A 13,043-nucleotide genomic window follows, 5' to 3' on the forward strand; every position below is an offset into this window, starting at 1 on the left:
TATAGCCCTCCTGGTTGCAGAATGAAGCTCAAAAGCTCAGGAAACCCAGAGCATCCTTGTTTGAGGGGAGGGAGGAGGTTTTCACACTGTCCCCCTCATTTGGGGGGGGAAGAAGGACTGAGTCACAGGGTTCGAGAGCCTGGAATTGGCTGTAGCGAGACAGTTTCACTTCCTGCCTCCGACTGTCACAATGTCCGGGTTGCAAACAGTGAGAGCAAACATTTTTAATACAATTTCCATGTTGATTTTTCAGCTATGGCTCTCTTAATGCCCACTCCTCCTGGGCCTGTTCTGTTCTTTGCGTCTTTCCTGCTGCCTGCTCCCCAGTGATGACAAACTGCGAAGCATTTCCCAAGAGTGAGAAATCCTCACAAGAATCATCTGTTGCAAGTCGTGTCTGACAAAACCGTGTCAGAGCTTTGGGGACTTTCTATTTTTAATTGAGTCCATCTTTCCCTGGCATTTCCCCCTGCTGGCTCCTGCATCCCTGCTATTACAGTGGATATTAGAGGGGAAGCAGTGCTCGTGCTGGGATGTGGAAAAGCTGTTGTTCCCACCTGAGCTGCAAGGATTGCAACATAAAAGGTATACATGGGACATCACTGCTGCTGGAGCACAGGGCTCCCTTTCTCCCTTTATTCCTCCTATGCAATCAGCATTCATGATTTAGTCCCTTCTTATCATGGCCTTGCAGTATCACATCTTGGCTTGGTATTTAGTCTTCCAGAGGCTTGAAAGGGCAGCTTCTCCTTGAGTTTATCAGCTCAAATGGGGGACACTGCTTGATGGTGTGCCAGCAAGCTTCTGTACGATGCCTTTTATGTCTCGATCAAGTCAGCATGTCTATTTAATTAAAGAGATGGTAATACAAAAGGCTCCTCTTGAATAAAATCTGGGGGAGAAAACGTGCTACCTGACTTGAAGGGAAGGGGGGATGGATTCGCAAACCCAACGGAGCCCAGTGAGAGCTGAGGGCACAGTAGCGCGGGGTGGTTTAACAGAAGGGAAGGCAGCCGCTCTGCCAGCAGAAGCCCGTAAGCAGAGAACCATGGAACACAAAATTAACACACTGGCTCATCAGGAAATGTTAATGTGGGCAAGATGGGGAATTGCTTCATATGGGCAAACAATCTGTGCAGAAGGGATAAGCGTGATCAAAACCTGGTACAAATCTGGGCACGTTTCTCCAAAATCTGCCCTCTACCCTCAGTTAGAGGTTCAAGACAGAAAACGCAAAGCCCTGATTAAGGTGTTAAATCCTTATGGCAAAAACCCAACGAAACATTTTGCTGAAATAAACCAAAATGAAAGCATCCAACGGGGCTTTTCTAGAAACGACTAAGCCACTGCCACACAGATCCCAGGAGGGGAACCTTGCAGCTTGGAGTAAGCGGTTTGGGGCTGGACCTCCATGTTGATACACAGTTGAGGAGCTGATGAGCACAGAAACTACTGTATTTTCCATTGGGTTTTTTGTCATTAAATCCACCAGCAACACTTTTCAAAGCAGGAGCACTTGGGTGCCTGGACTTTGCCTAATGCTCACTTTGCCTTTTCCCCGGCTTAGTCTGATTCTGTCAAACTGTTCCCTTCTCTGAAGAAAGCTGAGCCATCTCCTTCAGCCATGCCACCATCTTCAGGACTGGAGAGCCTTGGCAGAGGGACCCTAGGCTGGGTACAGTAGGAACACTGTTCCACAGGGCCTCCAGGGCCAGGGCTGAAGCAGCAGATACTGCCCAAGGGCAGGGCTGATGTCCTCACCATATTGCAGGGGTGAAGGCAACACTTAGAATCATAGAATCACAGAATGCTTTGGGTTGAAGGGACCTTTAGAGATCATCTAGCCCAACCCCCCTGCCGTGAGCAGGGACAGCTTTAACCAGATCAGGTTGCTCAGAGCCCCATCCAACCTGACCTTGAATGTTTCCAGGGATGGGGCCTCCACTACCTCTCTGGGCAACCTGTTCCAGTGTTTCATCACCCTCATTGTAAAAAATTTCTTCCTTATATCCAGTCTAAATCTATCCTCCTTTAATTTAAAACCATTACCCCTTGTCCTGTCACAACAGGCCTTGCTAAAAAGATTGTCCCCATCTTTCCTGTAGGCCCCCTTTAAGTACTGAAAGGCCGCAATAAGGTCTCCTTGCAGCCTTCTCTTCCCCAGGCTGAACAACCCCAGCTCCCTCAGCCTGGCCTCATAGGAGAGGTGCTCCAGCCCTCGGATCATTTTGGTGGGCCTCCTCTGGACCTGCTCCAACAGGCCCATGTCCTTCTTGTGCTGAGGGCTCCAGAGCTGGACGCAGTGCTCCAGGGGAGGTCTCACCAGAGCAGAGCAGAGGGGCAGAATCACCTCCCTCGACCTGCTGGCCACGCTTCTTTTGATGCAGCCCAGGATACGGTTGGCTTTCTGCGCTGCAAGCACACATTGCCGGCTCATGTCCAGCTTTTCATCCACCAGTACCCCCAAATCCTTCTCCACAGGGCTGCTCCCAATCCCTTCATCTCCCAGCCTGTACTGATATCGGGGGTTGCCCCGTCCCAGGACCTTGCATGTGGCCTTGTTGAACCTCATGAGGTTCACACAGGCCCACCTCTCCAGCTTGTCCAGGTCCCTTTGGATGACATCTCATCCTTCTGGCATGTCAACTGCAACACTCAGCTCGGTGTCTTCTGCAAACTTGCTGAGGGTGTACTTGATCCTACTGTCTGTCATTGATGAAGATATTAAATAGCACTGGTCCCAGTACGGACCCCTGAGAGACACCACTTGTCACCGGTCTCCATTTGGACATCAAGCCGTTGACCACTACCCTCTGGATGCAACCATCCAACCAATTCTTTATCCACCAAACAGTCCGCCCATCAAATTGGTATCTCCCTAATTTAGAGAGAAGGATGTTGTGGGGGACTGTGTAGAAGGCTTTACAGAAGTCAAAATAGATGACATCCATTGCTTTTCCCTTGTCCACTGATGCAGTCACTCCTTCATAGAAAGCCACTAGGTTGGTCAGGCAGGAATTGCCCTTGGTGAAGCCATGCTGGCTGTCTCAAATCACCTCCCTGTCCTACATGTGCTTTAGCATAGCTTCTAGGAGGACCTGTTCCATGAACACTTGCCTTTTTAATGGAATGACAACCATCAGGGTTAAATAATTACCTAAAAACTCTGGGAAAATCCTCATTTTCATGAGCTGAATATCCACCTCAAAATATTAAACATTTTAAAATTAAATAATTCAGTGTTTAAAGAAATACAGACTCATTATAACAACTTCAATCTTTTCAGAACAGTCCTAAAACCAACATGTCAACAAACTCATGTCCGCTACAAATGCTGGCTCTGCTTTCATCTGCTGACCTCTCCTGAAATTTAACGAGGCGCTTGATCTCGACGACCTCCACCATTCCCCATTGCTCCCATATGCTGCCCCTAACAGAGAGCTGGGACCAGCTTCACCCAGCCACCACCTCACCTCTTTACCCACCACAGCACTAAGCAGGGGCCATTTACCCCTTTGCAATGACAGTAAGGGAAGCCAACTCCACCTACAGCACAACCAGATGCTGAATTTAGTCCCTTTGCATTTACAATCCCACCTGGGAGGAGCAGGAGGTCCAGCATTACCAACGCCTTACAGTCAGAGAGACTCTCATTTCAGCATCCCAAATGAGCAACTGCTTTATATCCTGCTCAAAGCTCATCTGGATAGGGCCACAGGCAAGGCAATGCATGCAGCACTTTTCAGGAAGAAGGCCAGAAGAACATTAAAAAGTAATTGAAAGGCCTGGGGGATCAGGGGAAGAAGACGATAAGCTCAAAGAAACCAAGGAAAAAACCTGAGGCATGGCAGTGTGAGTGCACTTGTCTGTGAAGACCTAAAAAAAGGTCATTTTGAAGAAAATGAGGAAACTGTCTCTGAAAGGATTCTTTGAAATGGTAGCAATGGCAGGGAAACAGTAAATGGCAGGCTACAGACCTGACACTGTTAAAAGGAGGGAGTTCAGCTGGAGGATATGTCTGCAGATCTACCACAGCATTGCCTCCCAAGTCAAGGCTGCACAAACCACTACGAGGAAAGGTTGAATTGACACGTTACCAATGCAAAAGTAACCCTAAAAATATTAAGAGCACACCACTCCTTATGTAGTACTTATTTTATTAAACGAATGCTTCCTTTTCATCCAGAGAGACTTCAGAATTACACAGATGGTTAAAACATATCTATAGTAGTGGTAGTAATTTAGAAATCTCTCTGGGGGAAAACAAGGTTTTAGCCTTTTTTTTCTTTTAAATGGCAGTGAGCTGGATTTTAAGGTGGAGTGAGTTTATTTCTGTCGTGGCTGCTGCAGAGAAAGCTCCATCACCCACAGATAATGCCAGATGGTGAGCCGTGCCCAAATCCATCAGGCAGAGGACTCAAGAAGAGGTTCAAAATATAACCGGGGATTGCATCTCTCGCTCAAGGGGCAGCCAATGGAAACAAAACCAGAGTAGGTTAGATATAACCATGGTAGCACAAATCCACAGGCTGCCGCTGTGCTCCGAACAGCTCTGCAAGTGGCAGAGAAGCCTCTGACCAGCCTATGGGACAAAAGTCAACACAGAGTAAGGAAACCATGTGCGTTCAGTGGCACAGCTGATTTAGGGCTAGTTTTATTGAAAATCCTGTTAACTTACTGGTATATCATTAAGGTGGATGAATGGTTACACGGTTCAACAGAGCTGATAATCCTTTGCCTGTGGTGCAGTTGCAGAGGGTATAAAATTTTCTGGAGATGGTGGAGGGGACTCTGGATGCACCATATGGTCTCTTCCAGCCCTTGCGCTGCGTCGAGGCTCGTGCTCTCATGTGAGACACCATTAGCGAGTCACATGCAGCAGAAAGCAATTTTATGGCCAGATCCTGCTCTTAGAAGCTATGATGACTAAACTAGCTAATCAAATCAGCATAAATTTGCAAACACTGTTTTAGCAGCTGTGACCGTAAATATCATCAGCAGAATGTGAATAATCCCGAGCACAAGATGAGTTGAGTAATGGGTTCCCAATGGGCGTTGAAGCCATCAGTCCGCTGCCTGGCAACTCAGAGATGGGGGCGAGGGGGGGGAGGTTTGATTATGATGAGCCTGAAACAGCAGATGCAGTTATCACGACAAAGCAGCTAGAGCACACATACCAGAAAAAGAAAAAAAAAAATTCATTTACTGAGACAAATAATTGTGGTGGATGCCCTGTTCTCGCCCCGCTGTCTCCCAAACACAGGCACATGTGCGTGTTCCATGTGGAGGGATGTGTTTTAGCATTCCCAAAGTGACTCATTTGGCATTTTCCAGGGACCTGCAATAGACTCCCTGCACACACGCACCATTTTGTCAACAAGCCATAAAAATAATCAGCCGAGGTGAAGTTCACTGAGAACACAGACACCAAGGCTAAATTTGTTTTTAATTTGTGCCAGCTTCTGCTAATGGGAGCCAGGGTGCAGGGCTCCCAGCACTAACAAAGGGGAGGGAGGGAAAAGCTGCCGAAATTAACAGTACGCGGCAGTCTTAACTTCCCCTCTGGTGAGTACTGGCCGTGCACGTGGTCCCAGAGCAGATGGAGCTGACTGAAGTGGGCACAGCCAGAGCGGAAGGACTGTCCCATGAACCACTCTGCCAGGGGCCCCGGGGAGAAGGCGGCTGGAAACGCAGCCAGCCGCTCCCCTAGCAAAGCGCTTTAGCAAGGGAAGTGGCTTTTGGAGCTCAGAAAAATGGATATACCTCCCTGCACCTGCCAGCATGAATCTGGCTCAGCCATATATATATATATATATGTATATATATGTTTGCAAAAAACATGGGGAAAAGACCAACCATGATGTCTCAGTCCTGATAGCTTTTGGTAGGCTGTTAAAAATGCCTGGCTATTATGGACCATATCCTGGTCTGATGATGATATCCCACCCCAATCTGAGGGAAAATCCAGACTCTAGAGGGCAGGAGAAATATTGTATTGCATCTTGCGTTGCACTGTGTAAAGGTAACCCATGTTTGCTGGAGTCAAAATCTTGTGAAGAAAAGGCCTAAGTGTGGCTATATCTACATGACAGTCATTACAGGTCATGCCAATAATGCAACTTTTAGCTGAGCTTTAAAGCTGATCTGCAGTAGTGTAGAAACCAAAGTGAATAAGGAATGCGAGCATTTCCAAGTTTCCAAGGAGCTGGCAGCCCAACCTAGCCTTCACCTTGCTGCAACCAGGCATGTTGCTTGGAGTACCAAGTATGTAGATACCCTAGCTGCTAGTTTAAAGCTTACGTACACACAGATGCACAGTCACTGCAAATTTTTGGTTTGCTGTATTTCCTTAGTTATGGTGATTACTGTTATATTAAGCCTTCAAGCATTTCCAAAAGACTAAGCTGTGCCCAGAACCAAGGGGCAACCTTTCTGAGCTCATAAGTCAGGGGATTTGAAGATACAGACTTTTCTAAGTAACTGGAAGCCGTGGTGGAGCACACAAATGAACATGATGGGTTCAGTGCTTAGAAAATGGAGATGAAAGCTGAAAGGGGGGGAAAAAAAATGCTCTTCCCTGGCCAAGAAGCAAAAGGACAAGTGACAGCATCTCGACATGCTGATGGAGAACATCAAAGACAAAGGTGGTGCCAGGTGCTGTTCCTCAGATCGCAGCAGTCTCCATTTATGCCAGGAAAGCTTGTACAAGCACTGGCACAGTGCACAGGGAGCGTCTCAGTAAATATGTGGAAACACCCGTAATAAGAACAGGGAAATATCAGAAGCAAATGCAGGGGATCTAGCTGCCTCCCATACCAGCACTTAAGGTGTGTCCCTCAGCAGCTTTCCCTAGAGAAGGTCTGTTGTTTGCATTTGTTTTTTTTTTTCACTTGTGCACCATTTTAAATAACGTCCTTCCTCCTACAGGGGAGTTTCTTTCAGCAGTGTGTATCCACTGAAGCTACCTCAGCTATTAGCTACCCACTGACCTGAAACACTTCTACAAGACAACTACATGCTGCTGACACCAGATATGAACAAGAAGAGGGAGGGAAAAGAGCTGCATCTCTTGGTGCAGAAAAGGACTGGAGGAAGTCAGAACTGGGGAAAAGCTGGGTTCAAGCAGCAAAAATGGCAACAATAATTCTCTAGAGCATGGAGATAATTTGGAACAAAGGGGTGCATTCAACACATTACACTCGGATAAGCCCAATCTGAAAATATACACCAAGATCTTGGTCCAAGACAGCATACCCATCCTGAACCAGGCCTATCACTAGTAACCAGTTTCTCCTTAAAAAACACACCCCAACTGGAACTCCAGTTACTAAAGCCAGGATGGAGAATTACTGGCAGAACCAGTGCAAACTCTGGCACGCGGTTTAAAGCCTTTTTTTCCAAGGTCCAGAAAATTCCAGCTTGCTCTCTTCAGCATGTTTCACTGCAGCATCAGCCTCCGCATGCCTGCATTGTGGCCGGGGCCAGGGCCAGGAGGTGCCAGCTACTACAAAAGATTGTTCTTGTGCTATTCCTGGTTTCATGTGAAACAAAACGTACTGGAAATTTTGGAGGAACATCTGTTCCCATCAAACATCCAGCCCAAGCCTCCCAGACCCACAAGCTCTGGGTAATTCAATGAAAAAGTGAGGGAACATCTCAATTTGTAGATGCAGATCTTTTGGCAGCGTTCGCTGCTCTTTGCTGCGCACACAGAAACCCTGTCCTTTGTGACCCTCTGCACACAACAAGCTCAGTTCATGGGCTTTCAGGGGGAGTAGAAAAGAGCTGCCTTTCCCATATACATTTTTTCCCTAAGAGACATAAAGATGAAGGACGTGTTCCCCAATTCTGAGAATACTTACATCGATTTTAATTGATTAAACTATTTTTTTGTTTGTTTCTTTAAGGGGGAACAAATATGGTTGTTATTTATTTCTGGTGCAAAAGCACTTCTCGACCATCTTACACCCCAAGACCTGCCTCAGGGCCCACGTGACAGGATCCTACCCAGACGCCAGCCATCGGGTTTGTGAGATAACAAAACCTTTCTTCGGCTCCCTGTGCCGTCAGGCAGGGCATGACTTGCAGCAAGCCCACCCACAACAAGCAGCATGTCTGTGAGGAATAACCCAGCCATGGTGCCATGTGATACCTTCCCCTTCCAGGGGATTTCGAAAGCAAACATCCTCGAGCAGCTCCTGCTCCGCAGCGGGGAGACTGGGCTCCTCTCCGGCCAGACATCACCTGCCCAAGTATCTCCATTTCAAGTCCTCCCCTGCCCCAAGTCTGATGTCCAGCTGAAGTGTGCAGGGACAATTTTTCCTCAGATCACAGCAGCCCCAGACTGCATGGGGTCTGGATATTGCCACATCACTGCAGGGACGCGGTGTATAAAATAGTAATTTGTGGTAAGGGCTTAGAGCTGAAATAGATAGGACAAACAAAGCAAGAGAAAATCTATTGCTGTTTCTACTATAGCATGGAAGCACTGAAAAATATAGAAAAAAATATAGATGGTGTCTCATTTATAGTTACAGTTATGGTATTTGCCACACTCTTGTGCCTGTAAGGCCAATATCACAGCAAGTCCCGTCTAGGCAGATGGGGAATGAGCAGAGTAAACCTGGGTCCATCTACCCTACCCTTGGGAGCTGTGTCTGACGCGCAGTTTACAACCAGCGTTCAAAGATAAACCTAAATTAGGTGACAATTTACCTCAAAATGCCATAAACCCTCGCAGTTTAGGAAGTGGCGGCACAGACCTCCTCGCAGTGGGCTGGGGATCTCCAAGAGGGGCAGGGCTGAAGGCAGGATTGTTTTCGGCCAGGTCACGCTGGGACCAAGGGAAGGGGTTGGTGGGTCAGAGCCCCTCATTTTCCACATTGAACCTCCCATGAGGCCCAGCTGCAGCTGGTGGAGCAGGACAGCTTCCTCTGCTCTCTGCCCATTGCTATTACTGTGGAGCACACAATAAGGGGGATTAATTCTGGATAAATCCCATTGCCAGAAAAAGGATGTGAAGTGTTCCTGCAACATCCCAATTAGAGAGAGGTGCACACAGCAGTTATCTGTTTCACACTCCGTATTTTTTCCCAGCAGCAGGAAAAAGGATTTCCTGTCACCCACTAAATCATCAATGTTTCTTGCCTGGGTGTTTCAAGCACAGCTTTATTATCCCTTACGCTAACTTCTGGGGGCACTGTTATTTTTTTGTAAGAGAAGGCCAGAGTTTGAAGTTCCATGATTTTTTTTTTTTTTTTTTTTTGCCATCCACTCCAGTTTTGTTTCATTTTTTTCCTGATAGGGGAACCAGTGACATTTCAAAGCAGCACATTTGCTGTATGCTCGCTCAGAAGAAATTAAGGTCCTGTCTATGCACTTTCCCTCAGAAAATGCCTCCCAGGCTTGCGGCATTAAAAAAAAAAAAAAAAAAAATCTGATTTCACAGAAGCACAAAGACACAAATTATTTCAAAGCAAGGCCATGCAAAATAAAACCTACCATTAAATTCAAAAGGCTGGAATCAGAGATCCCATCTCTGATTATATTCATTCCCCAACAGAAGTTTTGCCCAAGTTAGAGCTGCCGGGTCACGTCCATTATTTTCTCACACATACCATTAAACCAAACAGGCTCACCAACATGACATCTTGAGCACACATGCAAAAGGCTTTGACATTACATATGCTTAATCCTCACATACAGGGATATCTTCTCATAACAGGTATAACGGCACAAGTGCATGCACTGGGGTCAGCTATAACCATCTGAGAGCAGAGGTAGAGAGATACAGATGTTACCTATCTACCTCTCTGTTCTAGACACATCTGAGGCTGAAGGCAGCCCACACTCCTGTCTCGCAGGCGCTGGGGCTTGGGTTTGGAGACCAGCACGCAGCCTCACAGATTTCAGGGCTGGGAGTGTTTCACCACCACCGGCACCAGTGCTGCTGTGGGAGGGTCAGGACTCAGCAAGGCTAGGGAGTGGAACAGTTACGCTTCACTCAGGTTAGAAACAATAGGAGTAAAACCGAGATTGAACACAAGCACGTCTCCACCCAAAGCAAAGCCATATGCAACTCAGCTCAGGAATGAGAACTATGCAGCCAGAGGTTTCCTCTAGTTATTGTTTTGGGTTTGGGCTGCAGTGCACAGGGAGGGGAGGAACAAAAAACACAGAGGGTGCAGGAAAGAAGCTGAAAGCCAGGCACAGCCACAGGAGCCTCAGCCCGATCTCAGGCTCCTGTTGCAGGATGCAAGGCAAGAGGCAGTGATGCTCTCTGCAGCTATTCTCTCACCCTCCGCTGCTCCTCGCTGCCCCGGTATCTCATCTGTACCAGTACAACAGTTTGTGAGACACCAATGTTTTTGTGACATGCACGTGTGTCATCAGTTTGATTTGCACAGGTACCTATCAGTTTTGCACATTCACTAGACAGCAGAGCAGACGTCTAGAACAGGAACTGTATTAAAAAGAGCAAACTCCAATATAATTCTTCTTTCCTGGAAAGATAAGCCCAAGAAGACCCCAAATTTTCAGCTTGCCATTTCAATTTGAAAGATGCAACCTGAAGCATGTTGTGGCTATAGTTTTTCTTTCCTCTTGCCCAGATTAAGTTTAACAATTTTTCAGCCCAACGTATGGACATTCACCACCACACTGACTCCTTCCCAGATCTGCTGGGAATGCCAAGGCTGCGGAGCAGTCAGTGGAGATTCATCGACATTGACCTCTTAACTAATAAGCTTCATGCAAACTGTGCCTAAAATCAGAGGTAAGGGATTGCACTGTTACTGGCCAGCTTTCCTTTCCAACATCACCACTGAGCTTCCAGCAAACACAGCAATATTTCACCGGGTGGAAAGTTAGCTCACTATGCTCCTCATCCCAGCTCCTGGCTTTTTTGGTACAGACAGTAGAGACTCAGGGAGCAGTGGTTTTGTAATTAAGCTGATTTTAGTTCAAACTTCCAAGGAACAGGGTGTTTTCACTTTCTCCTCACTCCTGTCCCTACCTTTGTCCTTCTGTTGGCATGAGCATCAGCCAAGCCAGGGAACTGATCCAGCTGGAAACTATCTGTTTGTCTTTTCCCTTTCTGCTGGGTTAGTTTTCAGAGGGATCAGATTCCTAATCTGGCAGATCACTGGAGAGCTGATTTTGGCACCAGAGAGAGCACATGACCCAGCAGCACGGACTTAGATCAGCTGAAACCGAGGATAAACCTACACCCACAGAGAACACCCACAACCCACCCTGTACCCACCCATGCAAAGATCCTCTGTCTGCAGAAGGAAAGAGGCTTTTTCAAGAGTACTGTTCTGCTCCCAGAGGGGAACAGGCATGTTTTGGGTAGCAGTGAGACACCACCTCCCATCTCTACCTGCTCCACTTGCACATCCCTTGCCACTGCTCTGCTGCCTCTTCTCCTCAGCTCTTTGATAAAGCCCAGGGCTCCACTCCAGCCTTTCTCTTGGATCAGTATCTCTTTAAACAGTACCATGCCACTTACCCAGGTACTTTCTGTCCTCATGGACACTTATGTATTTACCAGCAGCCACAGCCACATGTAAGATATGCATGTCCATGCCCAAGGGTGGATGCATGCAAGCACAGACCTAAAATATCACCAAAATATTCTGGTTCCCCTAGGCTGAAGAAATGGGCTGTACTGCTCTGAACCATTACTACTAAGCACACAGTGTTTCTATGGCTACACCTTCCCTGGCTTTCATTCCTGCATTCAGCAACACATTCGCTTTGTCTGTCTGTCTGTCTGCCTGCCTCTCCCTCGCATGTACATGCACACGAACTAGACGTCCCTTCCTTCCTCACTCAGCCACCCCCCTCTCCACTCCAAATAACACCTCTGCTCTTCCTCCCACACACAGCCTAAAAATTCAGAGTGGCTCTTTCTTGAGACCCAGCAGAAAGAGGGGGCAAAGACTTCTGATCCAAACTTATTTCAAATGCCAGCAATCCCACAGCCAGTCTCCTGAGCCTCCATGCCTATTTACAGCAAAGGTGGAGCCGGCAGTGTTTACTGGAGATCTTTAGTGTTATTTATGGTGGTGTGAAACCAAAGCAGCATGCAAAGAGCAGGCAGACCCCTTCATCCCCCAAGCCGCTCACAAGAGGCTGGAGAGCTGGCATGCTGAGTGATAATAAAGAAGAAAATATCTCCCAGGGATGCTCTAACAAGAAACCTTGTGCAGAGGGGTTCACCAGTACCTTGGCCTCAAGGTGACTTGTTTAGCAGTGTGAAATGAAGATATCAGTCGGATGTTGGGGAAATGCTAATGGCTGGGAGCAGCTCACATCAAGCTGAATAAATCCCTTGCTCTCCATTCTGAAACACAATGGCACATGAATGACAAAGCAATTCTGATAACAATTCAATAGACAAATGTCAGGTTGCTTTGATTAAACATTACTTCTGGAGCTGTTTCAGGGCAGCTAAAGACCCATCAACCTGTCTCTCTCACCCCAGCCCTCCCAAGCAACCCAGCCAGGGCAGACACACATTTATTTCACAACAACTATAACTGATTTTTTTCCACAGCAATTGGAACTCCTGTAACGTCTGAACCAAGTCTAGATTTATGCAAGCACAGCTGGGGGGGGGGGGGGGGGGAAGCAAAATAGCCCCTCTCTATTTTAAGATCTCAGTTTCACTGTCACTTCTCCCTTGCTACATCACAGTTATCCCTTAGCACAGTAATAACACAGTCCAGTTGGGAGATATAGGTGGAACCAAGCCATGTAATTACCACGTTTCCACATGTATTCTTGTGTATTTGCAGTACTGAAATAACACTCCCCTACTGCAGGGTTAGTCCAGACAAACAGTTCAATTTAGGAATGTGGCTAAAATATGCAGCTAGGCTTTTATACGGTGCAGGCCTAACCCATTTTTTAATTATGTCCATATCTGTGCTGTAGGTTGGTCCTTTAAAAATGATAACTAGTCCTTTTATTTTTGCAGAGAACATTTACGTGAGCAGCTTTTCCCGATTTGAACCTTCTACCTTGCCAACCCTAAATCA

This window comes from Pelecanus crispus, chromosome 8 (assembly GCF_030463565.1).
Source record: "Pelecanus crispus isolate bPelCri1 chromosome 8, bPelCri1.pri, whole genome shotgun sequence".
Classification (NCBI taxonomy): Eukaryota; Metazoa; Chordata; class Aves; order Pelecaniformes; family Pelecanidae; genus Pelecanus; species Pelecanus crispus.